Here is an 18,201-nt window from a genome sequence, read left to right as displayed (position 1 = left end):
TTCCATGAGCACTTGAGGAAAATGTGTATTCTGTTGTTTTTGGATGGAATGTCCTATAAATATCAATTAAGTCCATCTTGTTTAATGTATCATTTAAAGCTTGTGTTTCCTTATTTATTTTCATTTTGGATGATCTGTCCATTGGTGAAAGTGGGGTGTTAAAGTCCCCTACTATGAGTGTGTTACTGTCGATTTCCCCTTTTATGGCTGTTAGATTTTGCCTTATGTATTGAGGTGCTCCTATGTTGGGTGCATAAATATTTACAATTGTTATATCGTCTTCTTGGATCAATCCCTTTATCATTATGTAGTGTCCTTCTTTGTCTCTTCTAATAGTCTTTATTTTAAAGTCTATTTTGTCTGATATGAGAATTGCTACTCCAGCTTTCTTTTGATTTCCATTTGCATGGAATATCTTTTTCCATCCCCTTACTTTCAATCTGTATGTGTCTCTAGGTCTGAAGTGGGTCTCTTGTAGACAGCATATATACGGGTCTTGTTTTTGTATCCATTCAGCCAATCTGTGTCTTTTGGTGGGAGCATTTAGTCCATTTACATTTAAGGTAATTATTGATATGTATGTTCCTATTCCCATTTCCTTAATTGCTTTGGGTTCGTTATTGTAGGTATATTGCTTCTGTTGTGTTTCTTGCCTAGAGAAGTTCCTTTAGCCTTTGTTGTAAAGCTGGTTTGGTGGTGCTGAACTCTCTCAGCTTTTGCTTGTCTGTAAAGGTTTTAATTTCTCCATCAAATCTGAATGAGATCCTTGCTGGGTAGAGTAATCTTGGTTGCAGGTTTCTCTCCTTCATCACTTTAGTTATGTCCTGCCACACCCTTCTGGCTTGTAGAGTTTCTGCTGAGAGATCAGCTGTTAGCCTGATGGGGATTCCCTTGTGTGTTATTTGTTGTTTTTGCCTTGCTGCTTTTAATATGATTTCTTTGTGTTTAGTTTTTGACAGTTTGATTAATATGTGTCTTGGCGTATTTCTCCTTGGATTTATTCTGTATGGGACTCTCTGTGCTTCCTGGACTTGATTAACTATTTCCTTTCCCATATTAGGGAAGTTTTCAACTATAATCTCTTCAAATATTTTCTCAGTCCCTCTCTTTTTCTCTTCTTCTTCTGGAACCCCTATAATTCGAATGTTGGTGCGTTTAATGTTGTCCCAGAGGTCTCTGAGACTGTCCTCTGTTCTTTTCATTCTTTTTTCTTTATTTTGCTGTGCATCAGTTATTTCCACTATTTTATCTTCCACCTCACTTATCCATTTTTCTGCCTCAGTTATTCTGCTATTGATCCCATCTAGAGTATTTTTCATTTCATTTATTGTGTTTTTAATCGATGCTTGATTCATCTTTAGTTCTTCTAGGTCCTTGTTAACTGTTTCTTGCATTTTGTCTATTCTATTTACAAGATTTTGGATCTTGGAAATAGAATCTTGGATCATCTTTACTATCATTATTCTGAATTCTTTTTCAGGTAGACTGCCTATTCCCTCTTCATTTGTTAGGTCTGGTAGGTTTTTGTCTTGCTCCTTCACCTGCTGTGTGTTTTTCTTTTTTTTTTTTTTTTTTTTTTTCTTTTTGCGGTATGCGGGCCTCTCACTGTTGTGGCCTCTCCCGTTGCGGAGCACAGGCTCCGGATGCGCAGGCCCAGCGGCCATGGCTCACGGGCCCAGCCGCTCCGCGGCATATGGGATCCTCCCAGACCGGGGCACGAACCCGTATCCCCTGCATCGGCAGGCGGACTCCCAACCACTGCGCCACCAGGGAGGCCCTGCTGTGTGTTTTTCTGTCTTCTCATTTTTCTTATCTTATTGTATTTGGGGTCTCCTTTTTGCAGGCTGCAGGTTCGTAGTTCCCGTTGTTTTTGGTGTCTGTCCCCAGTGGCTAAGGTTGTTTCAGTAGGTTGTTTAGGCTTCCTGGTGGGGGGGACTAGTGCCTGTGTTCTGGTGGTTGAGGCTGGATCTTTTCTTTCTGGTGGACAGGTCCACGTCTGGTGGTGTTTTGGGGTGCCTGTGGCCTTATTATGTTTTTAGGCAGCCTCTCTGCTAATGGGTGGGGTTGTGTTCCTGCCTTGCTAGTTGCTTGGCATAGGGTGACCAGCACTGTAGCTTGCTGGTCGTTGACTGAAGCTGGGTGCTGGTGTTGAGATGGAGATCTCTGGGAGATTTTCGCCGCTTGATATTATGTGGAGCTGGGAGGTCTCTTGTGGACCCGTGTCCTGAAGTTTGCTCTCCCACTTCAGAGGCACAGCGCTGACTCCTGGCTGCAGCACCAAGAGCCTTTCATCTACCCGGCTCAGAAGAAAAGGGAGAAAAAGTAGAAAGAAAGAATTAGTAGAAGAAAGAAAGAGAGAAAGAAAAGAAGAAGGAAAGAAAGGAAGGAAGGAAGAAAGAAAGAAAGGGAGGGATGGAGGAAGGACGGAAAGAAAGAAAGAAAGAAAGGAGGGAGGGAGGGAGGAAGGACAGAAAAAGAAAGAGTGAATGGAAGAAGGGAGGGAGGGAGGAAGAAAGAAAGAAAGAAAGAAAGAAAGAAAGAAAGAAAGAAAGAAAGACAGGAGGGAGGGAGGAAGGAAGGAAAGAAAAAGAGTGAAAGGAAGCAGGGAGGGAGGGAGGGCTGAAGGAAAGAGAGAGAAAGACAGAAAGGAGGAGCGGAGGGTGGGAGGGAGGAAGGGAAGGTAGGAAAAAATGAGCAGGTAAAATAAAATAGAATAAAGTGTAAAATATAGTAGCGTTATTAAAATTAAAAAGTAATTATTGGAAGAAAAACGGACAGATAGAACCCTGGGACTTATGGTGGAAGCAAAGCTATACAGAGGAAATCTCACACAGAAGCATACATATGCACATTCACAAAAAGAGAGCAGGTGGAAAAATCGAAAATCTTGCTCTCAAAGTCCACCTCCTCAATTTGGGATGATTCGCTGTCCATTCATGCACTCCACAGACGCAGGGCACATCACGTGGACCGTGGAGCTTTAATCCGCTGCCTCCGAGGCTGCACAGAGAGATTTCCCTGTCTCTTCTCTGCTCTCACAGCTCCTAGGTCTCAGCCTTGGACCTGGCCCCGCCTCTGCGCATAGGTCGCCGGAGGGCGTCCGTTCTTCGCTCAGACAGGACGGGTTTAAAGGAGCCGCTGATACGGGGGCTCTGATTCACTCAGGCAGAGGGGAGGGAGGGGCGCGCAGTGTGGGGCGGGCCTGCAGCGGCAGAGGCCAGCGTGACGTTGCACCAGACCGAGGCGCTCCATGCACTTTCCCGGGAAAGCCGTCTCTGGGTCCCGGGACCCCGGCAGTGGCGGGGTGCACAGGCTCCCCGGAAGGCGGGGTGGACAGTGACCTGCTCTCGCACACAGGCCTTGTGGCGGAGGCAGCAGCAGCCCCAGCGTCCCACGCCCGTCTCCGGGGTCCGCGCCTTTAGCCGCGGCTCGCACCCGTCTCTGATGCTTCTTTAAGCAGCTCTCTTAATGCCCTCTCCTCGCGCACCAGGAAACAAAAGGGAAGAAAAAGTCTCTTGCCTCTTCGGTAGCTCCAGACATTTTCCCCTGACTCCCTCCGGGCTAGCCGTGGTGCACTAACCCCTTCAGGCTCTCTTCCTGCCTCCAGCCCCAGTCCTCTCCCTGCGCTCCGACTGAAACCCGTTACCCGAGCCTCAGCTCCCAGCCCCGCCCGCCCCGGCGGCCGAGCAGACAAGCCTCTCGGGCTGGTGTGTGCCTGAGGGCACCGATCCTCTGTGCCAGGATCTCTCTGCTTTGCCCTTCCCACCCCTGTTGCTGTGCTCTCCTCCGCTACTCCGAAGCTTCCCCCTCCGCCACCTGCAGTCTCCACCCGCGAAGGGGCGTATAGTGTTTGGAAACCTTTCCTCCTTCACGGCTCCCTCCCACTGGTGCAGGTCCCGTCCCTATCCTTTTGTCTCTGTTTATTCTTTTTTCTTTTGTCCTACCCAGGTATGTGGGGAGTTTCTTGCCTTTTGTGGGGTCTGAGGTCTTCTGTCAGCATTCAGTAGGTGTTCTGTAGGAGTTGTTCCACGTGTAGATGAATTTCTGATGTATCTGTGGGGAGGAAGGTGATCTCCGCGTCTTACTCTTCCGCCATCTTCCTCCGGGCCCCTAGTGGAGAAAATTTTAAATCTGTTCAATAGACCCAAGTAATACTTTTCCTAGTAGAATAAGGGTGTTTTCAAATGAATTAATCTTATGGATCAAGAATTTCAGAAAATATACCTTACAGTAATTATTGTCATTTTATGAGAAGTTGTAGAGTTAGAAATAGTCTTTGAAATTAAGATTACCATTCATCTTGCCTTCTTTTTGCAAAAAAATGCTTTTTAGAAATAATTTTGTATTTTCAATTCACATAACTTATTTTTCTGGGATCAAAAAGCTATTATCCTTTTAACCCATTTGTTAGAAGATGACTTCTGTAATTTCCAGTATTTTAGGAGCTACTTCAGTGTGGAGACAAAATAAGAATGGGTCTCTGGTCCCAGGTTTCCATAGAATCAGAGCATAGAGATGAATCAACTAGGAAACAGATAGTTACAAATAGTTATTATTTTTCAGCTGAGATGAAGAAGGGATAATTGCTTGATATGTAATTATTTGCATAGTTATAAAATATTTTTATAAATACAATTTCATTTAATTCACAAAAATGCTTTCAAATATGTTAATGTTCTCCCACATAAACCTTTGAATAAAGATGTAAAACAAACAAAAAACAAACAAAAAAGAAAAATAAGGCCTCAAAATATCTGTTGTTGAGGTAAAACATAGACTTCTTGGATGTCTGGTTGGTCAGCTTAGTTTTATATGGGCAGGCAATCAGGAGCATCCATAAAAATGTGTCTACAAAAATCTGAGTGCCTGTTTAACATTTCTACCCTCACTAAGCAAAGGTCATGTCTAGGTGAGCAACCTATCCCAGATTACCTGAAACTGTCCCAATTTTAAAGCTGAAAGATCCACGTTCTGGGATCCCCCTCAATTTCAGGCAAACCAGGATGGTTTGTCATCCTACATTTTTGTTTGCTTTCAAAATAAAACAGGACCCAATTCTACTCACTCACTTCCTCACAGATTCATTCATTTATTCAGAATTTCAATAAGTATTCGCCGAGAGGCAATGATGTGCCAATCTCTGTGCTAGTTGATAAAGACACAGTGGTAATTCAAACAGCATTTCTGTCCTTATAGAAGTTACACTTTAGCAGAGATGGACGTTAAACAAATGTGCTAACATTACCACAGGGTAAGATTAAAATCATATAGATTTTAATTATATGAGTCAGAATTCTGAAGATTCTAAGAATGGCTTCTCTGTGGATGTAAGTGGATGGAGGGGCAGGGGGATGACTGAAAATGAGGCTTCAGAGTGGAGCAGAGGCCAGCTAGACATTACAGGGCCCGTAAGTCATGGGAAAGAGAGTGGATTTTATAAGATCAATGGAAAGTCAGATATTTCTTTTGTAAAAATACTTCACCATTAAAATATTTGGTTTCTATCATTCTACCCTTAAGAAGAGAGCTACATGAATGGTAAAAGCAGACATTTCTGAGTTCCTGGCTACACCTAACTGAAGCGGACCCAGCTATTCTTTTGTCGGACCAAGTCAGCCGTAATACACCGACATCCATTCAGAATCAATAAAGCTGTTCCTAAGTGTGTCAGATGACTTACCAAAAAAATTTATATATATATATATTGCCTAGAGGAAGAAACTGCCTGGCTGCCTTCTGTTTCTGATGGTATCTTCAAATTCTGTTGTCCTAATCAATTTATTTCAGGTTCTCAGAGTGGAACCTCTGTGGTAAAGGTGCGGATTTCAGAACTAAGGCTACTGGCTAAGACAATTTGATGTTTACTATGCAAATAGGCTTTCCATCTGAGAGAAATACAAACTGTATTGCTCATCTGTCACGTGTTGACCCCTATATGGAGATAAATAGCTGCCTTTCTTTACTGGGTATTGTCTAACCGATAATCCTCCTAGAGGAATTCTGTGTGTATCGACAATAGGAGGGTGTCTTTAAGTGATCCTGGGCAACCAAACTGAGACACTGCCCTTCCCTTGTGTTAATATGGATCACTGAATTCAGTTGACTGATAATATAAGCAATAAAAAGTTTTCTGAATTTTGGAATGCTGATACTATATAGACAATCTCTGAATACTTTTCAAAATTTTCAACTTTTATTCAGAATTTGGTATCATAGACATAGCCTACAGGTAGCCATGTAGGCAGATCTCCCAAGCCTTTGCAACTGTTCTCACAATGTCAATATCTATTGTCATATTAATCTAGCAGTGATGTCCACTCATCACTCAGAAAGGAGGAGTCTTTTGCTTGGCTTCACCATCTTATGGTTATTTTGAACACACAGATCTAGTTTGAGGAACAATTGGTGGTATTAACGCCATGCTTATTGGATCATTACTCAATCTCTTTATGAAACATGATGATAGAAGGACAAAGTAAACTGCTTTTAGGGAGAGTTCCAAGAAATATACAACCCCTTTTGCATTTTTGGTGAATATGCTAAAAATTTTAGCCAGCAAGGCTATCAATCTTTCATAATTCCCAGATGCCATCTTCCAAAAGGAAAGACACAGTTTTCCACAAAAACCTGTTCTGCAGGCAGCTATCAATGTCCATCTAATTTTTCCTTCTGCTTCAGTGACTTCTTAATGGTGAACAAATGGAATAGGGGAGTATATGCATTTTAGATACATAAATAATTGCATGAGAGTCATAGGTTTCTGTACAGGAGAAAGCTTTTCTTTATTATTTGCCAAGCATGTATTGTTGCTTAGCTCCACTTGTTTTCTAGCTTGAAAATTATGAGTATCTCTATATATATTTATTTTCATTAGGATCCCCCCAAAAGTTTCTAAGTGGAGAAAAAAAGGCTGCAAGAGATAAGTGTGTTTGTAGTTAAGCTAGAGGACACTTAATTAACACTTTGGACCTCAGTTCTCTCATCTGTAACATGACACATAGAGTTGCCATGATATTGAATATGTAAAGACACTTTGTATACTGCTTGGCACATAGTAGGTACTCAAAAATGGTACTTAACTCAGTGCATTTAAAGATCACTCAGGTTGTTTCTAGACATCTCTGATTGATCATCCCACTTATCTTCACCATAGCTCATTAAAACTGTCTTCTGGGATTTCTTGCTACCTAGTATTTGAGCTTCCCTGGTACGTGGGAAGCCATATTGAACTGTGTTGGCTGGAGCAGATCATTCATTCATGAGTACAATAAAATAGTTCCTGCATATCCTAAGCTCCCTAAATGTTGAGATAAACTTGTCTGGTGTTATAAATGATAATGATATCTGATTGGTCAGCTTAGTCTTATATGGGCAAGTAATCAAGAGCATCCATACAAATGTGTCTACAAAAATCTGAGTGCCTGTTTAATACTAGATCTAATATCACTAATCCAAGTCATAATACTATTACATATTTTATTACAATGAATTGCTTACAGTTATCACTCAGTTGTCATTCAGTTAATGTAAGTTTTTATAAATGAATGATTAAGTAATTATTTTTTAAAGATTTTTTGATGTGGACCATTTTTTTTTTTTTTTTTTGCGGTACGCTGGCCTCTCACTGTTGTGGCCTCTCCCGTTGCGGAGCACAGGCTCCAGACACGCAGGCTCAGTGGCCATGGCTCACGGGCCCAGCCACTCTGCGGCATGTGGGATCTTCCCGGACCGGGGCACAAACCCGTGTCCCCTGCATCGGCAGGTGGACTCTCAACCACTGTGCCACCAGGGAAGCCCGATGTGGACCATTTTTCAAGTCTTTGTTGAATTTGCTTCTGATTTATGTTTTGGTTTTTTGGCCGCAAGGCCTGTGGGATCTTAGCTCCCTGACCAGGGATCAAACTCGCAACCCCTGCATTGGAAGGCGAAGTCTTAACTGCTGGACTGCCAGGGAGGTCCCAGATTAAGTAATTATAAGCAGTGTAATCCAAATAGTTTATTCAGTGCCAAGATCTTGCCTCTATTGGACTATTCATTTCATGTGGCTCCATCAGAGTAGCCAACAATTTGTTGGATGTGTATAAATAAACTTGTTTGAACCAGTTGTTTTATTGTTTGTTTTTAAATACACTTTCTATTTTAATGTAGTAGTAGATTTATATACAGTTGTAAGAAATGATATAGATACTGTGTACCCTTACGCAGTGGTAATCTTGACTAATTATAGTACAGTATCACAGTCAGGATATTGACATTGATACAGTCAAGACACAAATCATTATCACCACCAGGATCCCTCATGTTGCCCTGTCATACCCACACCAAGTTCCCTCCTGCCCCCATCCCTTCCTTAAGTCCAATAACCGTAACATATTCCCTGTTCCTATAATTTTGTCATTTCAAGAATGTTCTATAAATGGGATCATACACTATGTCACCTTTCAGGATTGTCTTTTTTCATTCATCTTAATTCCCTAAAGATTCATCCAGGTTGCTTCATGTATCAGTAGCTAATTCCTTTATGTTGCTGAGAAGTATTCTATAGTATGGTTGTACCAGTTTGTTTAACCATTCACTTGCGGAAGGATTTCTGAGTTGTTTCCAGTTTTCGGTTATTATGAATAAAGCTGCTGTAAATATTTGTGTTCAGGATTTTGTGTGACTGTACCTCTGGGATAAATACCCAGGAATGCAATTGCTGTATCATATGGTAGGTGCGTGTTTAGGTTTTTAAGAATCTGACAAATTGTTTTCCAGAGTGGTTGTACCATTTTATGTTCCTATCAGCAAGATGAGTGATCCAGTTTCTCTGCATCCTAACCAACATTTGGTTTTGTCATTTTAAAAAGTTTAATCATTTTGGTAGTTGATAGTTGTGAAGCGATATCTCATTGTGGTTTTAATTTGCATTTCATTCATGGCTAATGATGTTGAACATCGTTCATGTGTTTATTTTCCATCTGTATATCTTCTTTGGTGAATGAACCAATTCCCTGAAAAATACAGACTAACACAACTCACCCAATAAGAAATGCATACTTTGGATATCCTTACAACTACAAAAGAAATTACTATTTTAATTAAAATAGTAAAAATCTCCAGGCCCAGATGGTTTCCCCGGACAATTCTACCAGATATTTGAAGAAGAATTAACACCAGTTCTACACAATCTCTTCTAGAAAATAGAAAAAGAGGGAACATTTCCCAAATCATTTTACGAAGCTTGTATTATGGTGCTATAAAAACCAGGCAAAAATAGTACCAAAACAAACTACAAATGAATATACCTCATGAATTAGATGTAAAAATCCTTAAAAATATTAGTAAATAGAATTCAGCAATACATAAAAAGAATTATACACTATGACCAACTGAAGTTTCTTCCAGGGATGCAAGTCTGGTTCAATATTGGAGAGGCAATCAATGTAATCCACCATATTAAGAAACTAAAGAAAAAAATCATCTGGTCATACCAATTTATTCAGAAGCATTTGACAAAATTCAACACCCATTCATAATAAAAGCACTCATAAAAATAGGAATAGAGGGAACTTCATTGACTTGATAAAAATCATGTACAAAAACCTATTGCTAGCTTCCATTATATTTGCTGGTGACTTTCCTCCTAAGATTGGGAACAAGGCAAAAACATCCACTTTGACTATTCTTACTGAACCAGTTGTTTTTAAGTGGAAATATCATTTAACATTTCTGGTATACAGGAAAGAATGTATCTTGGTAATTTTTAAAGAAAGACTTCACTCAGAAGGTCTCTATCTTAAAGATGAAAACCAAATGAATAGAAATTAAAGTTGCATATCAGATCATTTTTTTCTCCTTTGGAACCAAAGTCCAGCAAACTCTGAAACTCTGAAATTGGCTTGCCAACATAATTTAAAATCTTTCTAAGCATTTTTTAAAAAAATCATGTACTCCCAGTAATAAAAAGCAAAAGTAGACTTTTATCTATTTTTTAATTTATACTCCACAGAGATGGAGTGAATATTTTCTTTTTTAACCATTTGCTGTTGGAAAACTATGGAGACATATGCTTGGTTTGGTTACAGAGTTCATTTTCAGATATTCATTCTTTTAAAAAGTTTCTTATGATCATTTATACCTTTGATTACAGTGGTTCTCATGTCCAGTTGTCAACTCTTACAGTTGGAGAAAGGATACAGAAAATTAGGAGAGCTACTCTCTAAGTGACACCCTTGGCTAGTGCATTTTATTTGATCTTTAGTGTTTTAAAATCATTTATATTTTATAGCAAAACAGTCAACAGAAATAAGTAGTGGCAAATACTCTAGTAGCTATGTGTTCTAGTTGGAAGATGGACTTCTGGTTTAAGTGTATATATGTCAGTACAGTACTCAAACTATGCTCTCAGCTCAAACTATATACATACACATTTTAGATTATCCCCACAAGCAGAGTACAAGAAGCTGATCCCCATTGCTATGAAATAATATTCAATAATAGAAGTGTGGGTCAACTGATGTGTAATAAACCAAACCAAAATTTAGTGGCTTAAGACAACAAATATTTACTTGGAATAGTATTCTGTGGGTTCATAGTATTTGGGGAATGGTTCAGCTCAGTGGTTCTCTTCTTATCTGAGCTCTCTCATAAATCTGCAGCCAGCTGTCAAGTAGCTAGGTGGCTCTGCTCTAGAGATTGATGAGCTGGTGGTTGGAGCAATGGGAGTACAGGTTTCCCCCGCTACCTGAACATAGAAAGTAGTTCCCAGGAAACCTTTTGTAAGCAAAGATGGCATAAAGTGAAGAAGCAATTACCTCAGGCTTCATCTTGCTAAGGGATGCACAGAACAAATCAAGATAAAGCAGAGATGCTCACAGACATAGTTCAAAGCTGTGGCGGCTGGATGCCAAGATGCTGAGTGTGGTTCCTGTGGAAGGAGTTTGGCTGTGACACTCACTGCTTGGGATGCGTGGCCTCTATAATAGCTCACTGCAGAACAAACACTGAATGCTATTTTCGCTTTTCACTTTATCTAGTAAAAGCTAAAATCCTCTTTGGATTTCTTTTCACTAGCGAAAACAGGTACTAATGTGAGTCTTTCATAAAAGTGAAGTGGTGGTAAGCAAACTTTTGAAAAATGTAGGATACCTGTAATTGGGTCAGCTGTCTCTCTTCCTCTAGGAGGCTTTCCCTGGCTTGTTCACATGACAGATGGGCAGGGTTCCAAGGCACTGAGCCTTTGAAGGCAATACCTCTTCAGGCTCAGAGTCAGAGTGGAACACAACATCTCCACAATGTTCTATTGCATTGGCATGCTGAATCCAACTTATACCAACTCCTGAGAGCTGATACGTAATCTACCATATTAACAAGCTAAAGAAAAAAATCATATGATTATATCAATCACTGCAGAAACAGTGAGGACATGTGGATACCTTGAAATTGGTCCTAGGGCAATATTTACACTTCAGAAATCGCAAATGCTACAAATCAGGGCTTCTTTTTCCCAGTAGAGTGGATTATTAACCATTTATCAGCACATCTGTATTAGCCAAAGCAAATTACAAGGGCAGCCTAGATTCAAGAAGTGGAGAGAGAGACTTTGCCTCTTGATTAGAAGAGCTGGAAAGTCACATCGCAAGGGATGTGGTTACAGGGAATGTAGTAATAGTGGCCATTTTTTTCCCCAAATAATCCACCGTGCATGGCACCTAACGTTCTTCATGTTGTTTCGAAATTCCATAAATACCCCTGAGTAAAGTAAATGTAGCACAATCTGATACCACAGCTGATAATCATCATATATTTGAACAGAACTTTTCATTCATCAAAGTGTTTTCACATTCATGACTTTATATGTAAACTCCGGTGACTACAGGGGTATTATTACTCCAATTTTACTGATGAGGAAATTGAGATACAGATTTTATATGACTTTTTGCAAGCCAATCAAAGCAAGTAATAAACACATTCAGAACCTGAATATAGATCTTCTCACTTGAAATTCCCATGTCTCCACCTTACCCACCTTGATTAAGTCAAATACAAAATTCTGAAAATATATTGGTTAAGAAATGTGAGTGGTAAATGTCTATTATCTATTCATGATATTGTGCTAATGGGGTTATTATGCTGACTAGCTATAGATGCCGTAATACCCATATTAACAACTCCTCCAAAAGCAGATTCTGAAATCTAACACAACACCTTAAATAAGGCACGGCTCAGGAAATCTGTATATATTGAACTCCAAATATGTAACTCAATGGGATGGAAATTAACTTCTTACATGTTAGTATTTTTCTTTTTATTTAGCAATTTCTATAAGATAAAATTGTTTATGAGGCAACACAGTTTCTGGATTAATGTTGCCTCAGGGTCATCTTTTAATTTATAAACTCTGTCTACCTTGGTTTGTTTTTACAGCCTGAGAATGGAACACAACTGCCTAAAGAACTAAACTCTTTTCTAACTAGAATCAAGTAATGATCCCTTTAAATGACAAGTTTGAAATTTTCAAGCTTCAAAATGAAATGAATTGTGATTTTAATGTTTTGAAAATTTAAGCATATTTTTCTTATATTAGGCTATTTTTAAAATATACAATCTGTGATTTCAGAGTGTTGTGTGTGTGTGTGTTTCATAGAAGCAATCAGCCTGTTGAGTACCTCGATGTTCACTTAATTCTCTCTTCTGAGATCAACTTTGAGGAATAATTAATAATGTCATATTTACTTATGTGTGTCTACACTCACTAATTAGTTTTAAGTAAAATATAGGCTTTTTGAGCAAGTGACTATCAATTGATTAATGCAGTTCAATGAATTGTTTTCAGAATTATAATTTGAGTTCTTTCATTTTTAAACTCAGATTCTTTTGTGTTGATAGATATAATCTCAGTATTTTTTTTTTTATGGTACGCAGGCCTCTCACTGTCGCGGCCTCTCCCGTTGCAGAGCCCAGGCTCCAGACGCGCAGGCTCAGTGGCCATGGCTCACGGGCCCAGCCGCTCCACGGCATGTGGGATCTTCCCAGACCAGGGCATGAACCCGTGTCCCCTGCATTGGCAGGCGGACTCTTAACCACTGCGCCACCAGTGAAGCCCTCAGCTTCTTTTAAAGCAAAGATTCTGGAGGTGATTTAAGAATTTTCACAAACTTAAGAAACTTGCTTTGTCCCTGACTTCTCAAAATGCCTTTGATTTATCAGGTGGGGGAGTAGGAGTGTTGTTTTCAAAGCTAATTTTAATGAAAAATCACTATTAAACGCCATCACTAATAAAGCAAACAAACAAAAACCCCAAAGTTGCTTCTTAGTAGAGAAGCACAAAATAAAGTTACGTAAGTAGGAGCTAGACTGTCAAGGTTCCATAATGTTACATTGAATCTAACTGTCATTCACTAGATGTGTGATTACAAATGGAAGAGGTGCAGGTAAACACTTAAGTGAATTAAGAATGAAAAAAATGTATAGAAGTGGGTATTAAGTTCTTTGTAAATCACATTCTTTTGCTTTGTTTTTTATAACAATGATTCTACATTTTTTTCTTCAGACTTTCTAATGGTATCTTTATTAGATTGTAATTGATTCACCACAACCCATTAATTCTTAGTCAAAGCAGAATAACATTCAAAGCAGAGATATAGTTGATATAGTATGGATGTGTCAGCACATTTAACATAATTTACTTTAATAGGGTCTCCTACTTGGCTATAATAGAGCTTCTGGATGGAGAATTTGAGTGTCAGGTTTTAGCCAGATTGACTATCTTTCCGTTTAGTCAGTTTTAAGATGTGTTTATTGGAAATTAAAATATAGATATAGAAGGCAAAGAATTATCTCTTTCACATCACATCTCTCTGGGAGGCAGTGCCTTTTAATGGAAAAAAAACACTGCACAAGAAGTCTGAATACTTGGTTCTAGATCCACCTCCCTATTTACCCAATATATGACATTGGAAAAGTCAATTTGTCTCAGTTTCCCTACTGGAAAGTGAGAAAAACTTGCCTCAGAGGGGTATAATAGTCAAATTAAATGATGTATGGGAAAGAATTTAAACTTATTTTTGTTGTGTACTTTTTGATAGTGCAGAGTACTGATAATATATAAAATTATGAAGCATAACCATGAACCCACGATCCAACTCAAAACTAGATCATTAGCAATTTGTTGCAGTTACTTATGTGCTCCTTCCATATTCCATCCCACTGCCTCCTTCTTTTTACTCTTAGACTGTAAGATTAAAGAATTGCTTTTAAGATCCTCCTCCTGTCTTAGAGTTTTTGAAATTTTACTATGATGTTTCAAAATATGTGGATTTCTTTTAATGTATCTTGCTTTACATCCATTTTCCCCCCTATCAGTGTATATAGACATATATTAACCTTCCTTATTCTGTTTATCTTTTACTTCTTCTTTATTGTTTTTCATCTACTTCTCTTTCCATAATTTCTTCAGCTTTATTTCCAGAGCAGTGTTTCAGATCTGGGCTGTGTCTAATCTGCTCTTCAACCAGTCTCAGTTTTTGAGTTTGACAATTATACATATTTTAATTAAGCTTCTAAAATTGGTTTGTTATTTTACTCATTTTGGAATTTGGAGTGCTTTGTATATTTGTATATTTTTGTATGCAAGTCCTTTGTCAGATATGTATTTTACAAATATTTTCTCCAAGTCAGTGACTTGTCTTTTCATTCTCTTAATGGTGTCTTTTGTAGAGCAAATGCTTTTAATTTTAATGTAGTCTAGGTTATTAATTTTTTTATTCTTTGAATCACATTTTAGTGTTGGATCTAAAAAGTCATCACCAAACAAAAGGTCACCTAGATTTTCCTGTGTTATTTTTTAGAAATGTTATATTTAGGTCTATGACCCATTTTGAGTTATTTTGTTGTGAAAGGCATAAAATTATATTTAGATTCATTATTTTTGGGATGTGGGTATCCAGTTCTAGCACCATTTGTTGAAAAGTTTATCTTTTCCTCATTGAATTACCTTTGCTTCTGTGTCAAAGATCAGTGGACTGTATTTTGTGGGTCTCTTTGGGAGCATTCTTTTTTATTTCATTGATCTGTGTGTGTATTCTTTTGCCAATACCATATTGTCTTGATTACGATAGCTTTGTAGCAAGTCTTGAAGTTGCATAGTGTCAGTCTACTGACTTTGCTCTTCCTGAGTATTCACTTGGCTCTTCTGAGTCTTCTGACTTTTGGTATAAACTTTAGAATTAGTTTGTTAACATCCACAAAATTACTTGCTGGGATTTTGAATGAGATTGCATTGAATTTACAGATGAAGTTGGAAAAAGCTGACATCTTAACAATATTAAGTCTTCCTATCCATGAACATGGACTTCATCTTCATTTATTTAGATCTTTGATTTTTTCCCCATAGTTTGTAGTTTTCTTCATATAGGAATTGTACATATCTTATTATACCTAAGTATTTCTTTTTTGTTGTTGCTAATACAAACGGTATTGAGCTTGTAATTTAAATTTTCAATTATTTACTGCTGATAAATGAGAAAGCAATTGAGTTTTATTTATTAATTTTGTATCCTGCAACCTTACTATAATTGTTTATTAGTTTCAGGAGGTTTTTTAATTTTCTGGTTATTTGAGATTTTCTCATATAAACAATCATGTCATTTTCAAACAGAGACAGTTTTATTTCTTCCTTCCCAATCTGTATACATTTAATTTCTTTTCCTTGTCTTATTGCATTAGCTAGAAGTTGCAGTACAATGTTGAATAGGAGTAATGATGGGAGACATACTTATCTTCTTTCTAACCTTAGGGAGAAATTATATAGCTTCTCACTGTTAAGTATGCTGTTAGCTGTAGGGTTCTTTTGTAGATGTTCTTTCTTAAGTTGAGGATGTTCCCTTCATTCCTAGTTTGCTTTGAGCTTTTAATCAGGGATAGAGGTTGAATTTTGTCTAGTTCTTTTTATGAAACTACTGATATGATCATATGAATTTTCTTCTTTAGCCTGTTAACGTGATAGATTTCATTATTTGATTTTTGAATGTTAAACTAGCCTTGCATACCAGGAAAAGACCCCATTTGGTCCTGATGTATAATTCTTTTTATACATTGTTGGATTTAATTTGCTAATATTTTTGAAGATTTTTGCCTTTATGTTTAGGAAAGATATTGGTCTATAGTTTTCCTTTATTATAATGTTTTATCTGTTTCTGGTATAATTGTAATGCCGGCCTCATAGAATGAGTTAGAACAAGGTCCTTCGGGGTTCTATTTTCTGGAAGATATTGTAGAGAATTGCTGTCATTTCTTGCTTAAATGATAAAATTCACCAGTGAAATCTTCTAAGAATGGTGCTTTCCGTTTTTGGAAGGTTATTAGTTATTGATTCAATTTATTTAATAAATAGAGGCTTATTGAGATTATCTAATTCTCCTTTTGTGAGTTTTGTTAGATTGTGATAGATAAGCCAAGGAATTGGCCTATTTCATCTAAGTTATCAAATTTGTGGGTATAGAGTTGTTCATAATATTCTATAACTATTCTTTTAATGTCCCTGGGATCATTGGTGATGATCCTTCTTTCAATTCTGGTATTAGTAACTGTGTATTCTCTTTTTAACTTGGTTAGCCTGGCTGGAGGTTTATGAATTTCATTTATCTTTTCAAAGAACCAGCTTTTGGTTTGGTTGGTTTCCTTTACTGTTTTCCCATTTTCAATTTCATTGATTTCTGCTTTGTTATTTTTTTCTTTTGCCTGCTGTTGGTTTACATTGCTCTTCTTTCTCTAGTTTCCTGTGGTGAAAGTTTAGGTTAATGATTTTATATATTTCTTCTTTTCTAATATATGAATTCAGTGCTATACAATGCCCTCAGTGACCCAATAGTTTGGTCCCACTAAGCACTGCTTTTCTGCATCCCACAATTGTAAATAGTTGTATTTTCATTTAGTTCAATACATTTAAAAAATTTCCCTTGCAACTTCTTTTTTGACCCATGTATTATTTAGAAGTGGATTGTTTAACCTCCAAATATCTTGACGTTTCCCAGCTATCTTTCTGTTACTGGTTTCTAGTTTAAATTCCATTGCTGTCTGAGAGCATACTTTATAAGATTTTTATTCTTTTAAGTTTGTCAAGATGTGTTTTATGGCCTACAATGTGGTATATCTGGGTGAATGTCCCACATGAGTTTCAAAAAAATGTGTGTTCTGCTGTTGGATGAAGTAGTCTGTAAGTGTCAATTAGAAATTTGATTTATGATACTCTTCCGTTCAACTATATCCTTACTTATTTTCTCCTTCCTGGAATTGTGAATTACTGATAGAGGGGTGTAAAGTCTCCACTGAAAATAATGGATTTGTCTATTTCTCTTTGCATTTCTATTAGTTTATACCCCACATATTTTAACACTTTTTTGTTAGTCACATACATATTATGAATTGTCATGTCTTCTTGGGGCATTGATTATATTGTCAACATTATTATGTAATATCACTCTTAATCCCTGAAAATATTCCTTTTACTGCAGTATGCTATGTCTGGAATTAATATAGGTACTCCAGTTTTCTTTTGATTACTGTTAGCACAGTACACCTTTATCCATTCCTTTACTTTTTTTTAACATCTTTATTGGAGTATAATTGCTTTACAATGGTGTGATAGTTTCTGCTTTATAACAAAGTGAATCAGTTATACATATACATATGTTCCCATATCTCTTCCCTCTTGAGTCTCCCTCCCTCCCACACTCACTATTACACCGCTGTAGGTGGTCAAAAAGCACCGAGCTGAACTCCCTGTGCTATGAGGCTGCTTCCCATTAGCTATCTATTTTACATTTGGTAGTGTATATATCTCCATGCCACTCTCTCACTTTGGCCCAGCTTACCCTCCCCCTACCTGTATCCTCAATTCCACCTCGAGTCCATTCTCTAGTAGGTCTGCTTCTTTATTCCCTTTCTTACCCCTAGTTTCTTCATGACTTTTTTTCTTTAAATTCCATATATATGTGTTAGCGTACGGTATTTATTTTTCTCTTTCTGACTTACTTCACTCTGTATGACAGACTCTAGGTCCATCCACCTCACTACAAATAACTCAATTTCATTTCTTTTTATGACTGAGTAATATTCCATTGTATATATGTGCCACATCTTCTTTATCCATTCATCTGTTGATGGACACTTAGGTTCCTTCCAAGTCCTGGCTATTGTAAATAGAGCTGCAATGAACAT

The sequence above is a fragment of the Mesoplodon mirus genome (assembly GCF_964341445.2).
Source record: "Mesoplodon mirus genome assembly, chromosome: X".
In the NCBI taxonomy this organism is placed as follows: Eukaryota; Metazoa; Chordata; class Mammalia; order Artiodactyla; family Ziphiidae; genus Mesoplodon; species Mesoplodon mirus.
The sequence above is the reverse complement of the archived record's forward strand: the minus strand, read 5'-3'. Positions refer to the sequence as shown.